Consider the following 23,137-nt stretch of genomic DNA (forward strand, 5'->3'; position numbering starts at 1 on the left):
TACTGACTCCATTGAAGAAATTATTGTCTGATCGATTCACTTTCATGAATCAGGTCATTTGAAAACATCATTCAATCATTAACAATAAACAAAAACATGAGATTAGGCCAGAACATTTTGCATTTAAGTATGACTCTGGTCTCATTCACATGCATTCGTTTATGCGTTACTGGTACCAGCGTCAAAAACTTCCGCGGCAACAAGGCTCGCCATTGGCTGTTTCCGGCTCGCGAAAGTAAAGAACGGTTTTTGAGCGCTTCGAAGCTGATCGTTCGCCCGAAGCCGAAGTTTACCGAGACATTACGATTTTTGTGTATATGATACATATTCTGATTTTGATCTCTGTTAATGTATTCCTTATACAACTTTTGCGTTATGCGTATCACGCATTGGTTGTGCGAAGTCAGAGCAAATTCTGTGCGAATTGAAAGGACACATTGGATGATTAAAGCTTGAACTTTTGCGTGTGGCAGGCCATCTCTTTCTGCGGTTTGAAGAGCAACATTTTCATCATGAAAGGTTCCGTCAACCAGGAAATTTATGTACAAGAGCGCCTGAAAATACGTCTACTGGCTTTCCTCAAGCAACACACTTGTTCCGATCTGTTTTGGCCGGATTTGCCATCTTGCCATTACGGGAAAAAGGCCATGGAGTGGTATGCCGCGAAGAACGTCCAGGTGGTGCCGAAGGACACGAGCCCTCCGAACACACCAGAGCTCCGCCCTATAGAAACATACTAGGCTATCGTCACGCGGAACCTCGAAAAGACACGAAAAAGTTGTCAATGAGGTGCAACTCAAGGTTAACTGGCGTTCTGCGGTGAACAAAGTGACCAAGAAGGCTGTACAAAACTTGATGTTACGGTCAAAATTGGTTGAACAAAAATATGTTTAATTCGGATATTTTTTTAATCAAAATTTTATTCGTACAGAATAAATGAAAAATATTGACCCAAGCTTACTTTTTAGCGAATGGGAATTGCCGGCCCTTTCTCTTTAGTAAAGTAAAGTAAGGAGAAAGCTCCGGCAGTTCTTTCAATGACCGGACTTTCATTGAAAATTGATACCAATGGCACTGAAGATCGTTTCAACTTGAGACAGTGAAAATGCTATTTTTGTCATTTTCGTTTGCAGTGTTGAACTTGCAGCCCTGCTCGTGAGTGATGAAATCTTGTCAAGCAATAAACTTCAATGTCTAAGAAGTGTAATTCTCATCGTTAGAGAATCGTTAGATTCTAGGGAAAAAACGGTGCAAAGGATCAAGCGAAAATGGCTTCCATATTTCACGATATGAAGTTTTGATAACATTATCATTAACCACGGTCAATTTTAAATAAGGGGAGCTCAACTTGAAACAGCTGAATGAAGAAAACAAACAGAAATTTACATCGCACAATCAGGGTTATTATAAGCATCATCTCACGGAGTTTTCTCATGGTCTTCTTGCTGGCTGAAAATATTTCACAAAGAAAAAATGCTTCCCAACTTTCAATTTGTTTGTAATTTGTTAAATTTATATTTCGTTTCCATTGTTTGAAGAAGTCGCATGAGCTTCAGCAATAATGTAACGTATTTCAATCGCAAGACCTTCACTACGCTCTTTGACCAATCACAAACATTCAAATTTTATCAAAACCGAATCTCTAGGCTAAACTGATCTGTTGGCACTAACAACTGTTCTTCTACTTTATGGATGGAGTTTTTTAATGGCTTAGTTTTTTAGTGTTGAGTGTAATGATTTAAAAAAAAAAAAAAGATTTCGCGGTGTAATTTGAATCTGCGTTGCATTTACTGCGAATGACTCTACTCATTGTGCAAGTGCGATATTTTCCTTCCTCCTAAAGCGATATTTTCCTACTAACCCCATCAAACCGGAGATATTACTTACATTTGAAAGACAATCCACATCTGCAGGTCTCTTACTTCTTCCATGTCTTGCGAAAGTGATCCACTTGTCTCTCTAAGAAATCCTAACTCCGCCCTTACTTCCTAGGTATTTTGATTTCCAGGCTTTTCCACGAGCTTTATTTTGAGTGGTTTATTCAGAAGATAATCGGCCAATTTATTTGATATTTGTCACACCTACTGATTTCCCACTGCGCTTGTATGTCTCATGAGTTGCCACTTGCTTTTCCACCCGTCACTATTTATGCTTTTTTTCGTTTAACTCCGAACTTCTTTGCATCGGCTTTCAATGATTAAAATTCTCACCAAGACAGGTTTTACCAAGTTTTGCGTAAAGTCTGCAACATCACTCAACGTGTAATTCATTCAACTGTCTTGTTTAAGTCCAAGATCACTTTAGTTTGTTATGCACGTTGCTGATGTTCAACATTGATCACATTTTTTTCGTATTTACTAAGCTCTTTCCGGCGTTAGATTCAACTTGCTTGGAAACCTATAGGATTAATTCTCAAATGCGTTGAATGGAAAATTATGCAGTTGAGTTCATCCGTGCTCAGCACGAGTCCGAGCGGAGCTCAAGTGAGTGGTAATCGGTTCGATTTAAGCTTCCGCTCGGTTGCAATTAGCGTGTGCTGCTGCATGAAGAAACATTTCGCGCGCTAAAATTACAATGTTTCGAGGCTTTTGAGGGACATGCTGCTTCATTGGAGGCTGTAAAATCTAAACTTTTTTGTTCAGTAGCAGATGAATGTAAATTATTTTGTTAACGTTCAATTGACGCTTCACTTCATGTTACATAAAGTGAATCGTTAAGCAAAATTGAAATAACTTAAGAAGAGACAAAAATTAAAATATTATGTAGAAATTCGGTATATTTTTCACAGGAAATCTTCACCAATCTTCAACAAAACCAGTCTTGGACTCTTCCAGAAATTGCACTTGTTGATGAGTTATTTTGAATGGTACCTAAAAGTCTTTCAAATTAACGACCACTTTCGAAAAGATTATTATATAATATTGTGCAACAAGTTCACTAGATTGCTTATTATGTAATATGTCCCGTCGATCAAAAAATGGCGAGCGCCGCATCCTTTTCCCAACTTTGCTGTTCTAGAATAACAACGGTCCTCTCGCATGCAAATCCCTCGCAAGCTATCGCACTATTGCCCCGGTTATACAACACACTTCTTCTAGTGGAAAACAATCGCCTAAGGGGTTGTTCCAAGGATTCCGAGGAACGCGAACGAACGCCCGCGAAACACGTCTTAAGACCACGGGTACAGAAATAAAACTAATGAATTTTTGCCTCCGAATAAGCTAAAATGTGCCTTCGCATGTTTGCTGCAGCAGTTGGCGCCGCGTGCTCTCTTGGTGTTGCGTCGCAAGCAGCTACGAGGACTTCACTGGATGTTGCGCGACCAAGCTATGCGCGCAAAGTTCACCACATCGCGCCCACTTTGTGAATGTTTGCAACGCAACACTGCTAGATTGATAGATCCTAGCATTTGTTGGCCGTGGGTTGTCGATTTATCAACCTCTTCATCAATATTTTTTTGCTTAAACTAGTGCTTCGGTTAGTTCGAGTTTAGGTGGACCGATCATTGATCTAAAAAATTTGAATTAACCTGATTAGTGCTAAAACCTTTTTGATGATGTCGTGTCTGCAACTGACAAAGGTATTATGACATGAAACCGATTGTTGTTGCTTGTAGTAAATGAACGATCGTCGCTGGATCATTTTGTTTTCACTTTCATAGCGCAGCATTGGTTAAAGAGAAGGTTCACCCTGAGTTTATCTTGGCACGTCAAACATGTGGCAGTTTTAAGATCATTCTTATACAGAACTGCAAAGATGTAAATATTGAAAATCACTAGAATTCCTAACCGTTTATGAAACTATTTTAAAAAAAATTAAAATACATTTTTTGCAGAAAATAATATTCAATAAACCTCAAAAATATTTAAAGATATCGACAAACTCTTTTAATCCGTGATTTAACCGAACAGACCTGGTGGCTTGTTAAGTAATTCATTTTTCTTTCTTCGGCACTTGAATCAGCCAGCGTTAAAATTACGAACTGATGTTGTCAGCAGCTGAATAAAGGTAAACAGGTTCTGTGGGATAATACACGCTTTAGTAGTAAATCCATTTGCAATAAAGAGAGTACTTACTAAAGTCCTTATGCACACTGTCCCGCAGAGACCGATTCTTGAAGTGTTTTTACGTTGTGCCAACCGCGGGGCTTCAGCTTTTCGGTTTCAACTCGAAAAAGTCGACACTTCGCGGTGCATAATTTTAAGTGGGATGCATACTTCAACCGGTGCTGAGTGGAATTGAGACGCAGCCAGCAGTAGACTGAGCTGGACCTACTGGCACAGTTGTTCAGTTCGTGACGTTTATTTGCTCTACTATGAATGGGGCATTCCGTCAATTTCGGTTTCAGACATCGATGGAGACGCCTTTTTGTTGCTTTTTCGTAATAACTATCTATTTAAAAAATGTAAACAAACGTTACAAACCATCGTAAAACACGGTGCGCAAGCAGTCTACCGGACCGGTGATGACTATTGCTGTTTCGCCGGCATTTGTGTGTTGAGCTGTAGGCTAATAGCGACAGATACAAGCAAGAAAAATTGCATATTGTAAGACTGGTGCAGCACATGATGTAATGCTGCACATTTTCACGTTGGTATCTAGAAAAATAAAAGAAGTATTTGTTTATATATAGAATTTGGAGCAATAATGCCTGCAGCTAGGTGCGTAAATGTTCCGGTTGTTATTTAGGTTGTTAATTCATTAACACAATTCCTCGCCAACTGACCAGAAATCCTATTTATTGCGCGTAACGGAGAAAGTAACCTTTGTTATGGTCATAATATCACTATGATATTCTTGATTTGCTATGAGGCTTATAACAAACAAATCCTAACTGTTTGCAACGATGCATTTTTGAATCTACATGTGAAAAGATGTGAAAATATCCAGGGACACCTGCGTTAACCTGAGATAACGTTGGAAGTATCTTCACTGGAAATGGTGTAGCAATACTCCGGATTCTCATTGACGAAATAAAAGTTTTTTCGTTCATAGGTATGGAGGCTATTTGGTAGCAATAATTGTTATGTATAATTTTATTACCGCGTTATAATCAAATCAAAAACATTCAAAAGGATTCCAAACTAGTTGAACATTCACGGAGTCGCTAGGGATCATCACAATTAGAATAATTTCTTATATCTCACTACCACTTTTGAAGTAACAAATATATCTCGTCACATTTCACATTTTATACTTTCATCATCACTTTGAACTCTATAAACACTTCAATATTCTCAGAATATAGCAGAAATATCCATATTTGGTTATGTTTGGAAATTTCGGACTGTTACTATGAATTTCGGATTCCAAGATGAAATCTGGAGCTGATTCACGGCTTCTGAGTATCATCCTCATTTCAGGAATATTCATATTGGGTAGCATTTGACCCTTAGGTTTTTTTCCAGAAACTGAAAAACACCATCTTGGATTTTGAAATGACGTTCATGGTTGAATTTCATCCTTAGGGCATCATCCCGGTGCTAAAAAGACCCATACTGGATGGTTTCTGTCCATTTCATGCTGTATTCCAGAAATAGAAATCCACCATCTAGGATTCCAAAATGGCAAACACTTGAAGTGAATTTGCAATCATTTGGAGTTCAATTTCAGCCTCTGAGCATCACTGCGATGCCGGGAATAGTTCTGTTGGATGATCTTCGATCATTTTAGGTTGTTTTGCAGAAACCAAAAATTACTAATTTCTGGCTGTTTTCAACAGAATCCTTAAGTCGCCATCTTGAATTTCAAAATTTTCAAAATTTATATACAGTCAGGTTTTAACGCGATGGGTGCGTTCCAAATTTGTATAAAACCGCGTAAAAAAGTCTAAATGAGTTGAAAAAATAACGTAGGAAACTGTCTCAAAACATTTGAACTTTTTTTTTATCAAAACGTTTATTTGAATGGTGGCCAACCAGCCTGTAGCTGAAAGCCACCTTAATAAAGTAATAAAAAAAAGTTTATTTGACACGACACTATACATATAACGTTTGAATATTGGTTAATTATGATAGTGGTCTAAATGCAATACCTATTATAAATTATTTATTTGAAAACTGAATAAGGTCGATATCTTGTACCGTTTGTGATTTATTGAAGAAAGCAACCTGTGTTAAAAATTCTGACCGCACTGCAGTAGGTGAGCCAGTTATGGACCATTATGAACTGTTCGTCAGAAACCGAAAGTTCGGAATTAAAAATAGCGGCTAGAGTTGATTTCTGGCCTTTGTGAATCATCAGGATTCCGTAGATACCCATATTTTGTGTATTCGCATTCGCATTTAACTTTATCGAAGACGCGATGATTCTGTCTCATACCCGAAGCGAGAATTTTATGTTTTGACTGGTCCTGGCCCTCTTGTCGCAAAAGGGGGGATCATGTGAAGACAAATTGTTGTTGTATCTTTGAGTATCTCTTACACTCTTAATATTACATTAAATAGAGTTTCTCAATAAGTGAATCTAACGTCGAGATAAACCTATTTTAGTATTGTAGAGGAATTAGGACAAAATCGACATGTTGCTGACATTTTACGTGGATCAGACACCTACCAATCGATTCCTGAGACTTTTTTACTCAAAATAAGACATAATTTGTGTTGATGGATCCAGGCAACCATCGCCTTGATGGAGTGCAACATCATAAAGCTCTTAGCAATTGGTTGTTATGTAGTTTGTATAGCAACCAAATGAAAAATAAAATTTTCTCATTACTAGTTCAACCTCAAGCAAGAGTAGACGTCTTTCCCTTTTGTTCCCGAAGATTCCCTGGCTAACTGTAACAATTTGACTACCACTTTCAGATATTAGCGCATAACCTTTAATGCTTACACATACTCGATATTATTTCGCTTTGTGAAATATACTGAAACCATGCAAAAACCCGTTTTCGTAGAATCACCGTTTTGAGCTCAGTTTTTCTCTATTTAAGATCTGTTTTTTTTTTAAAGACGGGTAAAAAAGTATGTGGACAAACTCTTAGAATTTTGGTATTTGGCTTCAAAACAAAATTGCGTCGAAAAAACATCGAAAATTTCTCAAAATTTCAAAATGGCGCCACTGTTGCCCCTTAAGGTAAAATATGTTCAAACTTGGGGGAATTTATTTTCGCGTCAAAATTCATGTAAAAATCATACATCATACAGGCAAAAAATTGTTGCACTGTGTAATTATTTGAATCGATTAAATGCGATTTTTCCCAGCACTAAATCTACAACAAAATATATGCAGATGTTCAAAGAACATATTTGAGTTAAGGTAAGGTATTGCATATCAGATGTTCAAGTTCAAGATTTTCCAAATCATTTTTGAGTTCAAATCTAATAATCTGAAAGATCAATCACAATTGCTACACTGTTTGTAATAACGTAACAACAACAAAACAATATCGCACACTAGCCTGGAGGGCTAATTGCGGTCTCGATCAACTAGATCAGTTGAAAGAATTCGTTATCAATATTGTTTTTGGCACATTTTGGTATTACATACAGATTTCTATTTCAAGTAAACACTGGGAACGAATCAGTGGTGTTTCTAAGGCGTCATACACAAATTACGTAACGCTGAAAATCCAGATTTTAGACACCCCCCCCCCCCCTTCCTTATGTAACGATAAGTAACGATCAATCTGACTCCTTCCATTTAAAATACGTAACGCTAAACCCCCAAAAATTTTCCCATTTCTAACAATAAGTAACGCAAACTTAACCCCCCCCCCCTTCATGCGTCACGTAATTTGTGTACGACGCCTAATTAGACATTTGAGGTTACCGGGTGAGATTCTGTTTATGTATGAATAAAGGGGAAAGAAATGAACCTGATCTTTGTACCAATACAAATGCAGCAAGTGAAGACTTGCTAACACATGCATTGCGGTTCATGGTTGTATGTTCTCCTGCAGAAACACATACAAGCTTGTAGCCGTCATATATTTTGTTACTTTTTGGTTATTACTGTTTGTGTGTAATACGCGGTCATAAGACACAATAAGTAATAAAATGTTGCTCAAAAGTAACAAAAGTTGTCATGAAATAATTCCGATGTTCTGATGTTGTACCAGTTGAAAGTAAACGTAATCAACATACTGTTAACAGCAATAAGTCATTAGTTACACAAATTAACCCAATGTTAACGTTTTAAAATTTTCGCATGTTTTTCCTGCCTCACCCTGCAGAAGCAAATTAAGCATAAAAAGTAATGATTTTGCATGTTTTGCGTAGTTTTGTGATAGATATCTCAATTTTTGGCTACCAGTTCGCAGATATTTCCCCTCAAATGTCTTTTCTTAACATCAACGAACATTTTATTGTAAAAAAATCACACGTCACCGCTTCTAATTTCGAGTTATAAGAGAATCATAAAAGGTCATAATTTCTTTCACGTTGTTTTGTGAATAATATCGAAATTTGTAGTATTAGGGAAACACTAACTTTTACGAATTTTTTTATGTAGAAAACCTATATGTCATTGATTGATTTATTTTCTGTATGGACTCACCACAGCGATATCAGTATTAAGAGAAAGTGACATGATTATAATAATTGTGTGTATGATTTTTCACCCTTCCTTTCTCTGAGCCTCGCTGCCTTCTGCCAATATTATCGCCAATTACAATTCCCTGGAGAGGTTTCAACTGAATGTCTCTATGACCAGTTTTATTGTAAGAGGGACTGAGCTGCGCGGCCGCAAGGTTACAGAGTCCGCTTTGTCAAGCGGATGGTTGTTGGCTTGAATTTTAGTAGAATCAAAGGATCAAGCCATTCGATGTCAAAAAGGACTTAAGCATGGGTTTATTCTAAAGCTTCCCCACGACTTACCCTTCCTTTACACTGAACTCTACAATACTGTTGCGTGTCTTTCACTTAAAAAAAATAAGTTCCTCTTATCAATAAAACTGGCCAAAAGGACGCACAACGAAACTTTTCAAGGGAATTATAGTTGGCGATTTTTTGCAGGAGAAAGGAGGCTCGGTATAGTACAGCAAATAGCATGTAAAATGAAAGGTAAAATCACACTTACTCACCAGCACGGACTTTTTTATTTGTTTGTTATTTATTTTTTCCTATGATTTATCGGGCCAAAGTCTTAATAAATATAACAAAGTTTGGGTTTGTTGAAGTCAAACAGATGTTCAATACGAGCAAAAGTTCCAATACAGGCGGTAACAAGCTCATTATAGCCAAATGATGTACGATGGTATGGGGTCTGCAGAAATCCAGTTGAACGCGTTGTGAAGTTCAAAAATTCACAAGAGACAGAAGCGTCGGTGAGTTGATTTCTCCACAGAGTTATTTAGCTAAAATAGTGCTTAATACCAATTAAACGGCAGCGATCTGGATACGGGAGAACGTTAGCGGGGTCACACCAAGAAAGCTCACGTAATGCAATAGGTACGAATTGTTTTTGTATACGCTCAATTCGCAGGTTCCATGTTATCTAGTAGGGAAACCAAATCAGATTGTAACTCTCGATCAGTAGATGTACCAGTTAAACAGTAAAGCGCCTTTATGCAGTAGTGTGGACATGAACGTCTGTATAAAAAAACAGCTTCTTCTCTTTTCTACATTCGCAATCCCGAGGACATCCTCCAAATAATGCCGAAGCAACACACGGAGTACATTTTTCGTTTCGTTTTGTGATGCTCTGTTGCCAATACGATCTCAATGTGACTACCGGACTGCCAGCGCTAATAGGTATCATACCTGTTAAGGTCCTTTACACGATCGACCCTCTTCAGTTCCAAATCGTCAATGCGATAGTCGGAGATAACCGGCTTTAAGATACGATGAAAAGCTATTCAAAAACTAACCACGCAAGCCAGCTCTTTCGACACCAGTTGGCAAACACATTCAAAAATTCTTGTAGGCGACGACAGTCTTCGATAGACCGAAATTCCAAAAACAACTTCCATACAGCAAAAAAGAAGGGACTCATTTTTATCAAGAGGTATTCGTCGAGGTTTTGTATAATTCAACGTAAAGGTGGGGAGCCTGAGAATTAACCCATGCCTAAGTCTGTTGACATCGAATGGCTTGGATTCTAGTAAGATTCTAACTCACGACTACTCGCTTTTCATAATGGACTCTGTAACCCTGTGGCTACGAAGCCCTCCAATGAATTTATATATGGTGATAACTGCATATCCCAGAAACGGAAGGAATAATATCAAAAACTTAAACTGCGTTAGGGAGTTTTATTTTCTCATGCTGGACGATTCAAAAACAAAGTTGCCTCATAGATGGTTGCTTCGAGGAATTCTTTAAACCACATCTTAACGGCATTCATTTAGCGTTTGCGTATTTACTGTAACAGGGTGGCCACTCAATCGGGAAAACGGGAAATGCGGGAAAAAGTCGGGAATTAAATTACATCGGGAAAAATGCGGGAAAAAGTCGGGAATTTTGTTACCAAGATTTTTTCGAAGTATTGTGCATGATGCAATTACAAATGATGGAGAAGTTGGAAGTGCAGGACTGCAAGTTGGTCCCTTAAAAGTCACGTTTTTCTTTAGCAGTCAATTTTTTGACCAAAAAGTCACTAAACTTACTTATTTTGACCCGCTGACTACTTTAAGCAGTCCTACTTTTCAAATGATATAAATGTTGACACCAATATCTTAGAATAGCATTAAATGTCGAAATCTGGTGGTATCCAAAAAATTGAATGGACTCTGTGGGACTTCTCAAGATGGCGCCACAAAATAAATTTGAAAAACTAATTTTTGTACATATTTCAAACTCGTATTTTTCTGTAAATTATACAATTCAATAGTAAAAAACTATTCTTGATGTAAATACCCTTACACGGTGACAAAAAAGTCCGGTCACACTTTTTTGGGGTCGCCTGTAGCCTACACGTTGCATCTCTCTGGTGCCATCTATATGTCAAATGAAAGGGTTGACTTTGCTGCCCAAAGTGGCAGAGTTTCGTTTCTGTGCAGTTTGTTTACATTGAGTTGTGAGCCACGGCAGAGTTAAGAGCAGCTGTTATCGCTGAATATGTGAAAGGGTACAAACCCGGACACATATTCAAACACATCACTCCAAGGCTGAAAAATATTATACGAGACCGGATTCGCCGGAATCCCGCCCAATCTGCACGGAAGCTGGCCAGGAACCTTAAAATGAACGGAGAATCAACCCACCTGCTTCTGCGCAAGGATTAAAAACTTACACCGTACAAAAAACAGGTGGTTCATGGGGTTACCAAAGCTACAAAGGACAAGAGGTACCAACGGTCGCGGGAGTTGCTCGGTTGGCGCGCAGATGACAAGATTATTTTTTCGGACGAGAAGCTGCTCGTTTTGGAGCAAACAGTCAATCGCCAAAATGATCGAGTTTGGAGTGTGAGCCTCCAGCAAGCTCCTGCGGACAAGCTGAACGTTGTCCGGTTCCAAAATAAGACGTCAGTGATGGTTTGGGAGCCATTTGCAAGAGAGGTAAACTGCCTCTTATTTTTATCGATAAAGGGGTCAAAATCAACGCAGCGTACTCAGGCCCGTGGGTACCGGGGGGGCTAGGGGGGGCTTAGCCCCCCCACGCGTTTGTATTGCCCCCCCACGCAATTTTCTCATGTATGTGATTGATACTAGGTGAAAAAATCCAACAGAAAAATCTGAAATATTAGCAATAAGCATTATTGAATAGTCACCAGTTTTTTTTAATGTCAACGGTATCAGACAATTTTTTGGTCGAGCAAATATGCCAAAAAGAAAAAGTTCTTCAATCTTTCGGTGAGCCAGTATCCTAAGTTCCTGCAATATGATCTTGTGATTCATGTTCATGTTCAGTTCAATATATTTTAGCCAGACTTTTCCACATCTCGGAAGCATAACCCAGACCGTTACCTGGCCCGAACAACTCTGTTCCGGTTCGGTCCGAAATAAAATCAGACTATAAAAATTGTAGTCTGACCGCACTTTGAACTAAGCATTCCACACTCTACCTGGTCTGATGGTACCAGCCTATCCAAACAAAGCCTATCGTAAAATTTAGAATTTGGGCTGGCGGTTGAATCGCTCCATTCTCTCAGTATTTCTTCGCGAATAGATTCTCTCAGTATCGTTAGTTGACATCGGTCGGCGACTCTCGAAGCTGGATTTATTCGAATTCCGTTTAACGATAGGGCTCAAAAGTTTCGTCTTCTCGAAAAAAATCATCCAAAAAAAATTATTTCCGATAAGGAGCACCAGATCTCGACGTTTCATGCATCTTTTAGACATTTGGCATAAAAAAATTCGATATCGACGATATAATGAACTTTTACCTGTGCATTTCATCAGTCAGAAAGTTGAAACATTGATCGCTTTGAGGGACGTGTTCCCAAAGGTCGATTTAGCTGTAATTTTCCATGGGGACTTTTGAACCCTACCGCTAAACGATATTCGAATGACCTTTTTCATACATCTCACTGGCGCCCTACTGTATATCTTCCATTACTCCTCAATTGAGGTAAGTATCTTTACGGCTTGGTATTTGAATACAAGCTCGATATGAATATAAAGTAAATGTACGAAGCTCTTACTCAGTTAGAGTAAAACTAGCTGAACCTGCATAAAAAATTGGTCCCCTGAAACTAAATTACACAATGTAAACCTGCTCTTTTAAGTTAGAAATTTGTAGATTTTTTTTCTTTAATAAGAAGGTTTTTAACCACAAGCTGGCTCGCCATTTTAAGACTTAAATGATAAAGTTTATATCCCTGCTTTATTTCCGGGAAATTCCGGGATTACCGACGGACGCGTAAAGATCCTTGTTTTTGTCGAGCACATAACGGTTTTAAACTGCTTACTCCACAAAAAATAACGTTTTATCAAATAAAAATTCTCTGCCCCCCACGCGAAACGGAGTAGCTACGGCTCTGAGCGTACTACCTGGACACGGTTTTGAATAAAAATGTTCTGCCTCAAGCTGAACTATTGTTTGAAGACGATTACTACTGCTTCCAGCAAGATGGCGCCCCATCCCACACCGCAAAGGTTGTTCAGGCGTGGTGTGAGGAAAACTTGACCGGTTTCATTTCAAAGAATGAATGGCCTCCGTAGTCTCCGGATCTGAATCCACTGGATTATTTCGAGTGGGGATACATGATGTCGAAGCTGAACGACTATAAAATAACAAATTTGGAGCAATTCAAGCGAGCTATCACGAAATCTGGGACGAGATGCCGATGAAGCACGTGTGCGCCACTCGCGACGACTTTCCGAGACGTTTGAAGCTGGTTCGATCAGAGAAAGGTGGTGTAATTCCGAGATATCGTCTGTGAAGTATCTTTATGAGTTACTGAATAAAGCTATGAAAGCCAGATTCAGATTTTCTTCTTATTCTTTGAAATATTGAGATTTTCTGTGTGACCGGACTTTTTTGTCACCCTGTAGAAAACAATATTATCGTTTTCGACATTTTTCAAGAAAACATTTTATTTATTTTATTTGTTTCTTCCTACGACTTTTTACATGCTTTTCGTATTGCAACTGGCCTTAGAGTACGATGCTGGCCTAACTAGTCAGTCGTCGTAGGTTCGTGTCTCGGCTCGAGAGAGACTGTTAGTGTCTGCGGGATCGCAGCGCTAGCTCTGCAATCGCTCTGTGCTCCGCTGCTAAATCTGTGGCCAATAAACAAAAATACTTTAAATGTTTTAAAAGCCAAAATAATAAGCTTGATTGGTGTGATGTTTCCGGCAAAGCTTTAGATAGTAGTTCTATTGAAAAAAAATATTGCATATCTCAAAAAGCTTTGAGTTCTAAGTTGCCAAATGTTACAACGTTGATTATTTGAACACGGAAGAAGTTAAAATTTCTGGAAGTTATTTTTTCGAAACCAGAACGATTTGTTTGATTGGTGCGATGTTTTCGGCAAAGTTGTTGGCAGTAGTTGAGTATTAAAAATATTTTAAATTAAACATATCAAAGAGTTGATTTTCGAAAAAGATTTTATTGAGGATCATGGAGAAACAAAAACTAAAAATTCTTCAGAAAAAATCCTAATAAGGATTTGGGAAAATTTCGGGAAACATTTTTTTTTCTTGAAAAGTTTAAAAGAAGTTAAAAATAAATTTGTTCCCTTTTCAACGGTTTCTGCAAGACAGTTTGTGCAGCCTTTTAATTTGAAAAATAATAATTCAAGATCATTTTTCTGATTTCCAGGTTAATTTTTAAGTTTCGAAATCATTTATTTTGAAATGTTGGCCCCTAATATCATTTTTTTTTATCAGCTTGGACATTTTGAGCGCTGGATGCAAACAAGTTGAAGATGTTGGCAGATAACCAGCGAGATGCAACTTTGATGAACTAGCAAATCAAAATACTGAAAATGTTGTGAATGCACTTCTGAAGTTTTCAGAATCTATGTAATGCGTGATAAACGAAATACAGTTAAATCGCAGTATTTTTCCTTAATGTTAAAAAAATATCTTTAATTTGAGAAAAAAAAACGCAAATTCTTTTCACAAGTTTTGTTTCCTAAATAATCAATTCAATCAAAATATTCATCACTTTTAGGTTAAGTAGTTTCTTGTTCACCCTTAACTTCCCACGACCTTTCCCGATGATTTGAACAACGAAAAACAAAGTTTGTACGAAAAGTGCTGTTTGGTTTGTTGTTGTTCCCCTCATAGGTTGTTATGCGTTGAAAAAAAGAGTGCTTATATCATATTTTTAGAAGACAGATAGACAAACATAATGAATATAATAAACAAAATAGCTAACACGATTATTGACTGCTAAATGGAAGATTTACAAATTTGAGAAAACCGCAAAAATTGTATTTAACCTGTCTACCATGGGAAGGCAAAGGTTGCATTTTATGTAACTAATCAACTGTTTGTCTAGAATGTCCCGAGCAAATTCGGTAGAAATGATGAGCTATTACTTCCGATTTAGGGTCCAAAAATTGACGTTCAGCCGTCGATAGAACATAACCTAGTTACCGTTTCTGACAATCGAGAATTTCTTGCAATCATGCGGGAAAAAGTCGGGAAAAATGCGGGAACTTGAAAATGTAGAATGAGTGGCCACCCTGCTGTAATAGTCTAGTTTGCTTATGTTGAGTTTATTATTAAAAGGTCGTATGTTTTTCAAATCAAAGTTTCCACTATTAATTAAGGGTTGAAAACGATGACATGGTGGCTAAATTTTTTTTTTTGCTTTATAACATTGATATAAATAAACATGTAATGAATTAATATAAACTATAGATTCAACGTTGTTTTCGGCGAGTCTCTATATAACCATATTAATTAAAAAAAACTGTAATGAAATATTTTGCATAATTCATTATTTTTATTTTGTTACCATACCAATTGACATCAAATGTTTCCAATAACCACAATCAATTTTTACACGATGATCTAATCTCAACACTTGAACTCAAACAAATATCTTTACGGTTGATGCTTTCCAAATAAAATAAAAACAAACACTATAAACCGACTACTGGTAATTGCTGTGGAGCAGTGAAAAGCCAAAATGGACTTATAGCCGATAGTGGCAATTAAGCTACCCGATCTGAGTGTTAGCTTTCGCGAGGTTATGCTGACCATCTCTTCTATATATAATAATAATAATATTTTTAAAACAGTTTAATTGCTTTTCTTCAAATTACTCTTAAATGTATCACATAATTGGGTCACTTGATTGGAATGTTATTTTATATTGGTTATTGGAAGCTTGGTCATCCAGCCCACCTTAGGGCCCCCATTTGTTGAGTTGTTCTCTTTTTACAATTAATCAATTTTTACATTCATTATTGGGACTACAAGCCAAACACGCGGAAAGTTATCAATCACCAAATTGGTGCAACACTAAGCTTTTCTCGCAAATTATCCTTCTTTCACCAATGCCGGCATCATCAGCGTCGCATCCGTTACAGATATTAGTTGAATGCAAAATGGCGAATGGACACGAAATTGATTCTGTCGGAAATAATGCTATGGTTTTCGATCACATTTTACAATCAATATGAATGTTTATGTTCAGTTGAGATCTTAAGCTTTTTTTTACGAAACGTTTATTTAAAACGGCAAATGTTAAGCATTTGGTCGTTGATTGAGTTTAAATAAATCAGCTAAGCCTGTAATTAAATAACAATGTAAATATTCAGATGTGTTTTGCTTGAAGCTTATTTGTACTATCTCTGATATTTAATCTGCGGTCACATTAATGCTCGATAATTTTAAGATTAAACATTTTTATATCTTCTGCAAAGTTATTTAAGTCAGTGAGTACTTCCGGGGCCAAAATGTTTGTTTTAAAATTTTGTTACGACATGGCGCTAGTGTATATGTGAGTATTTTGTAACAGGCAGGCTTTCGACAGCTCATCCGTAGGCCACCGGAAGATGCCGTTAAAAAGGTCAATTTTCAAAAATATTCCCAGTTTGTTTTACCTATTTACAGGCGATGCAGTGAAACGCAAATGGTGTTTTTGTATTACGTTATGTAACGCTGTAATTTCGCAATAATGTGTCTGCTTACCAGTAGGTCGAGAAGGTCGAGTTTCGAATCGGAATGTAGCATCAAGGCTTACCAGTGTTTTCAGCGCATCTTAGTGATATCCTAACTGCAATTCAGCCATGTTATCAGAGCTTACAGACAGCAACCGTATATCTTCGTGTATTCAATCCATTACTCACATTTCAGGTATCGTCGAAGTTACGTGTACTTGATTAGCTGCTAATGTCGAAATCTGTTATCAATTTTGTTTATGTTGATGTATCATTTGAAGCAATCGGGCCGTTAATGTAGCATTACAATGCGTTCAAACTCGCGTCAGGTTAGCAATAGTTTAGTTGTTATACAAAACATGCACTCCTAAGCCGGCTAATGTGGGCGCACAAGCTTCAACGCCCAGTACTTGCGGTTGCGGCGCAAGCAATTATTAGCTGCTGAACATAATATAACTCCAATGCATACCGCCTGATGTTCAATCCTCTGCACTTTTGGCACGCATCATACATTCGTTTTGCTTGTTATGTAGCAATGGTTAATAGCAGTTCCATTATTTTGAAGAAGATCCGCTAACTACAACATTTTCTTACAATCGATCGCCGTGTGACTGAAAGTACTTTGGTTTGGTGGACGTGATTAAACTCACGCCACGCGTACGAATGGTTGTCCGAAATAAGTGTGTGCAATACCTAGTTGAAACATTGAAAATGTCGTAAATGCTAAAAATCCCAACAAGATGGTTTGTTGTTCAAAGTGACAGCTAGCCAAAAGCGTCGCGTTTTTTTTATGTTTATTTTGCAGCTACGTCGCAATCAAATGTCAGTCCTCACATATCTTTTGCCGGTTCAACCATAGCTAGCGGAGTGGCGAGTTTATGTTACGAAAAGGATGCAAAGAAAGAGAAAAACCCAATGACTTACTTTCTTACCTAACTTTATCCAAAAAAATGCAGAATCGCATCGCAGCTTTGCAACATTTAGCAATCACCTGAACGAAGTATCTTCGCTATGGATCATCCATGAACTACGGCTAGATCTTGATAATAACCACCGTCAAATTGATTTCAGAGGTGAGCGGAACGTGGAGCAACAATTAATGATTATAAAGCAACATGATATGCTAGAGACCGTGGATGATCTTTTTGGTGCAGTCGTCGCCATCACCGACGGTTGGGAGGTGGGGTTGGTCTCTGTACTTGCAGTGCACGTAACCTTTCCAGACTGCCGAGGTAAATCAGTCGCAGCGAGTGGCACACTTTCCTCGAAAAACGCAAACACCGACCGCTGCGGCTTCTCGCGGTTGCACGATGACGCCGTGCGAGATGGCAGGCGTGTAGCGGAGGCTAAGCCAAGTTACATCATAACCTGCATGAATCTGCGCACGGCATAAATTGTATATTAGCAGTTTTTAAGCTCTCTCGGCTCCCTATTCCAGCCACTTACCATCCGGCGCACAATTACCCGTGCCTCGTGAATACAATCATCATCGTTGTCATCATCCTAATCAGGGAGGTAAATTTAATCAATATTAATGGAGTTGTTTTCCATCGTGTTATAACGAGGTTCCATCTGATTCTACTTTCTTTTGTGGTGAAGTTTTTCATGCTGTTTTGCGAAAACTTATTCAAAATATATAAACACGTTGTATTGCATTCCTAATTTTGACTCTAAAAATAGTCAAACTAGTAATTACTTGTTATATGTTAGAGAACAAAATACTACTCAACATTCTTTCTATGGCCAGAATTAATTCTTGACGATCGTCGTTTGAAAGCACTCGCCTTGGTCTTGGAGATCCGCTATGTAGATTCTATGCTCGGTTGTATTATTTAATAATTAGATCACAACAAATCCATTACCTGCCGTCAACTTAACTTGTAAACAATGCAGTAATGCGCACATTTCACGGTTTGCTCCCGACGCGTAACGCAGATGACTTGTTGCGAAACTCGAAGATTGGCATACATTAAATGGAAACTCCTCACATTAAGTGACATTGAGATAGCCTGGTGCGGAATATGATTTACTTTCCGGCATTTGCCTTTCTTATGGACTCGCCAAACAACTCAGTTATGTCAAAGCGAGCTATTATGGGCATGATGAGCCCTCGTTGCAGATTATAATACATAACCAATGCCAGGCCGGCGCGGTCGTCCAAAGTAGCTGATGCGTTCACCAACGGATTAGTGAAAAATGCGCATGTAATTTCACAAAAATCGGCACCGTGTCGTTACGCAGGCCAGCTGCCGGCTACATATTTGCTATTCATCTGGTTACAGTTACATCTTCCAAAAACCAAGAAAAAGTGATAAAGCGTGAACTGTACCGGAAGGATTGTTTTACTTACTGAGTTTTACTGAGTTGAATGAATATTTCATGAGATAATATATTATGTTATCACTTACCCGAGTTAGCTGAATTTTTTTTTTCACTTATGAACTTTTCTTATTTTAATTTTTGAGACACTGCAAAATAAAAGATATCTAAAAATAACAGCTTCAATAATGTTGTGCAACACGAGTAGAGGCTCGACTGGGTCTTGCAAAAACACAGCTACAGCCTCTCTATTTTCAAGCGCCCTAATAATTTGAATATTGTTTTATAAGTAGCTTGTCATCATATGATTAGGTCTCGTGAAGGCGATAGTTAAAGACTTAGGATGCCTACAGCTATATTGGCAACCTCATCCAGCCCGAGCCATTTCACACCCAATTTAATAAAAAAAAATTGTGTTGATAATCGGTAACTTAATTAGCTAGAAAGTATTTCGCATCGCAGGGAGATGTTGTTCAATATTATAGATGGAATAAAAATGGAAATTTGTTGACCGGCAGGGCAAAGGTTCCCGGATGCTGCAGAGCATCTGCTACCTGTTCTGTGAAACCCGTAAATGAATATATTTAATTTTCCCTCGAAACATGTCGTATTAATTAATCGAGCTATAGAATGCGCGCAATAGGGAATATTCCTACAAGGACTTGAAAAAATCCTATACCTAATCGATCATACAAAATTTAATGAAATTTTACACGTGTTCGCCACACAAGAACTTGTAGCTACAGCAAATATTTAAAAAAATAATCCAACATACAATAACACGCGCTCAAATATCGGCTACTCAGCTCTCTTATTTATGGTCGCCAAATTCTATTTTTGCAAGGTATGATCCTGATTTGTAGTAGCAACTATTGTTATTTCCACAAGACTGATTAAAAAAAAACATTTTTTTATTATGATTTTAAAATTAAGTTTTCAGGATGTGAAACCAACTGCGAGAAATTCGAAGCATAAGCATCGAAAACCACTAATCTGCTCCTTGGTCTACACGATTGGTACGCAATACCACCATCGGTGCATAAAGTCCTAGTTTACGGGACTAAAGTAATCTCATATTCCTTTATTCCAGCTGGTGCCGACGGAAGAGGCACAGGTGTCCCGGAACAAGAACATTCGCGACTATAGGTAAGATAACACCAGAAAGTTCTCAGAATTGCAACCAATTTGGATTTCTTGCATTGATTATTAGCGACATTGATCCGGTAATAACATCTATAAAAGGATTCCCAAAAAAAACGAAAGTCCTCCGTTCGAAGAAGCGAAAAAGCTTTTGGTCATTTCCGAAGACGACACCTGTTCTAAGAGTAAAGATATCACGTCGCTTCTCATTGTAGGTCTCTGAATCTCTGTTATTTTTGCTAGAGACCCTAAAATTCACAGGAATGTTTAAAAAGCTATGTTTAATTTTTTTCACGCTTGAGTTCTAAGGTAAAACCTGTGTGTGTTGATCAATGAAAAACCTTGTTTATTGAGTTTGATATACACTCCGTATTTGGTAACCTCCTTTATTCCACAATTCAACGATCTACTGTTAGAATGTTATTAAAACTGATGTCTTGAAGGAAAACATGCTAGCATAGGCAATAGTATCGCACCGACCCATGTATAAGTGCTGGTCACTTGTCGTCTATCAGTGCAGTAGAACTCGATTTCCATTTTCACGTACCGAGGTGTATTTATTTAAAGCCCTGAATGGCTAAATATTACTTTCTTACCTAGCAGGCTAAAGAGGGGGGGGGGGGGGTCTCGTGCTGTATCAAGAAGCCGTCTACATTCCACCCGGTTCTGGACTGTATGGCGCCATGTTTCCAGGCGTCTCATCACCAGGTATGCCACATATATATATATATATATATTTCTGTATTTTACAGACTTTTGAACTGAAAAAGCAATACAGAATCTGTATTACACAATTACAGAATATTGCCAAAAATACAGATTTTACAGATTTTTTTTTTGTTATACCGACGAACTGAAATCAATTTCGAAGGTAAAATTTGATTATACGATTTTCAAAGCTTTGCAAAAAAATAACAACATTACAGGGTGGCCACCCAAATGGGAAAACCGGGAGAACCGGGGAAAAACCTGGAATTGTTTGGAACCGGGAAAAACCAGGAAAAAACGGGAATTTCACTAAATATTTCAAGTCGGGGTGAGATTGTCAGCTATCTCATGGCAATCACTAAAATTTCTTGAATAAGTTTTCTCGAAAACTTGACCAAGAAAGACTGGTCTTCTGACCTGGAAATGGCTGACAGGTCACGGGCTGGATGGCACAATCTCACCCCGGCTGCCAGTATATTCAACTCATTTCTCACAGTGCTTATATCAGTTTTGTTTTTATTCATTTTTCTCTTGGAAGCTAACTTGACCACGGTAAGCTCCCAGGAAGTAGCTGTCAAACGGCTTGAATTTTGCCTAGAGCAAATGGTTCACAAAGATAATCTCGCGGGAACTGTAGTTGAGAGATTTCGCCAAGAATACTCACACCTGTTGAGTACGCATTCGACGAATACATTGCTGACTTCCTACCGACGTAGCGAGAAACGCTACGCTAACTTTCTGTAGAGATCTGGTAGCTGGTTTAGGCAAGAAAAATCCTAACTTGACCGTGTTTATTAAGGAGATTTTGATCCAGCGGTTGGTGTACGATGCAGTACAGGATGCCGGTGGTGAAGACGAAATTGATATTACCAAGTCGTTAATCCATTACGCTCGCATTTCACATAGCCGATATGTTGAATTGTTGAAGACAAAGAAGAAGGAGAGTTCAGATCCAGATGAAGAAGCCAGAAGGAAGAATGCCACGGCTTGTGCTCTTGCAGCTAATGTGTTTAAGTGTAATGTGAAGTAATGTGTTTTAAGTGTTGTGAGAATCTGATTGGTCTGATTAATATAAATTTTGTTTTGCAAGAAACTTGTAACATAATTTTTTTATATATTGAATCTTAGGTGGTTGAGGTATAAACGGTTCCTACAAACTTAATTTGGCCTAGGAGTCCCCGGTAATGAGTATTATATGCGTTGTTTATAAGTTCCAAAAATTCTACGCCCTTGCGAGCGGCCTTCAGGCAGTTAACCGGAACATTCGCCATGGCGGACGAAAACATGCGTGCATGCATGTTTTCAAGCTTTTTCTGTGTTTTTTATTAATTCCTCCTCCGTTTTCGCGACAAAATTTTTTCTTCACAAATCATTTATTTGACACGGCACAAATACAATTCAATGTTTAACGGCGCCAATTATATCGGATGACTTAAAATCTATAAGCAAATTTTTTATCCTCGCTGCCGACTACGAGCTGAAATTAAGTCTATCTTAAAACTAGCATGTATTATTCAATCAGTGTTTTGTAGTTGAATGGTCGTCTGATGATCATCGCGTAGCGACTTTATAGCGAGACAATCACTTAATGCGTCCGATTTCGTCGAGCGTTCGGGACGGAATGACGCGACAAAATTGTTGGAATAGATCTTGCGCTTCAAGTTTGCCCTGAAATTCTCGATGGGACGCAGCTGGGGGACGTTGGGCGGATTCGCCGACTTCGGTACCATATCGATATTTAGCCGCTTTATCTCCTCCAACGATCGCTCCGAGTAATGGGCCGACGCCAAACTTGGCCAGAACACCGTGTCTTCGCCCTTATGGTATTTCTTGATAAACGACGCAACTTCTGGCAGGCACTTCGTACTATAAATTTCCCCGTTCACGGCCAGCCCGGAGCAAAAAAAGAGCAACTTTGACATCCCTTTCACGCTGATTGTCAGCCACAGCCGCACCTTCTTGGGGAAATATACTTCACCTCGGTGCTCACTTTCTTCGTAGGGGAGGTAAAATACGAAATGCTAATCGTTGTCATCTATAGGGTTTGCAATCCCGGGAACGATTTCCCGGGTATTACCTTTTCCCGGGATTCCCGAATCCCGGGAATAGAAATATTGATTCCCGGGATCCCGGGATTCCCGAGCTCTTCGAAATTTTTTCCATACATTATTGCAATGAAACTAAATATCGTATCAAAACGCGAAATTTACATCGTAAAAGCGTAAAGCAGCTTCAAAGTGTGCATTATACGAGGCAAATATTTCTTTAAAATGACGACCAATATTTGCTTGCCGTGTAATATCAAATTATTTGCTTTAACTAAATTGTTCAGTAAACGAAAAATTAAGCCAATTTTTGCTTCGTCTAAAGTCTTTTTTTGCTAGTTAGTTCGCTACTTAGTGGATAGTTGCTTGACTTTTTTCGTTGTTTTTTGACAAAATTTTTTGAAACCTGTAAATTGATAAAAAAAATTGAAACCCGTAAACCAATTACGACCAGAAATAAATAAAATAAAAAAAAACTCAGTC

The 23,137-nt window shown here is 38.2% G+C and overlaps 2 protein-coding genes across 7 annotated transcripts in view; one reads left to right on the forward strand and one right to left on the reverse strand.

Annotated features, from left to right (window-relative positions):
- Positions 1–3,182, reverse strand: part of LOC129727320 (glucose dehydrogenase [FAD, quinone]-like) — a 34,112-nt gene extending 30,930 nt beyond the window's left edge. The window contains exons 1-2 of one of the 2 annotated variants that reach the window (XM_055685045.1): positions 3,090–3,182; positions 1,888–2,397 (exon numbers count right to left, since the gene is read on the reverse strand). The gene's annotated coding sequence lies outside the window, so the exon portion shown is untranslated. Of the gene's footprint in view, positions 1–1,887; positions 2,412–3,089 lie in introns of both variants that reach the window. The other variant, XM_055685046.1, reaches the window with a different exon arrangement.
- LOC129727325 (flotillin-2) overlaps positions 1–23,137 on the forward strand; it is a 380,442-nt gene that overhangs the window by 144,189 nt on the left and 213,116 nt on the right. The window lies entirely within an intron of this gene.

Source organism: Wyeomyia smithii, chromosome 3 (genome assembly GCF_029784165.1).
Source record: "Wyeomyia smithii strain HCP4-BCI-WySm-NY-G18 chromosome 3, ASM2978416v1, whole genome shotgun sequence".
Classification (NCBI taxonomy): Eukaryota; Metazoa; Arthropoda; class Insecta; order Diptera; family Culicidae; genus Wyeomyia; species Wyeomyia smithii.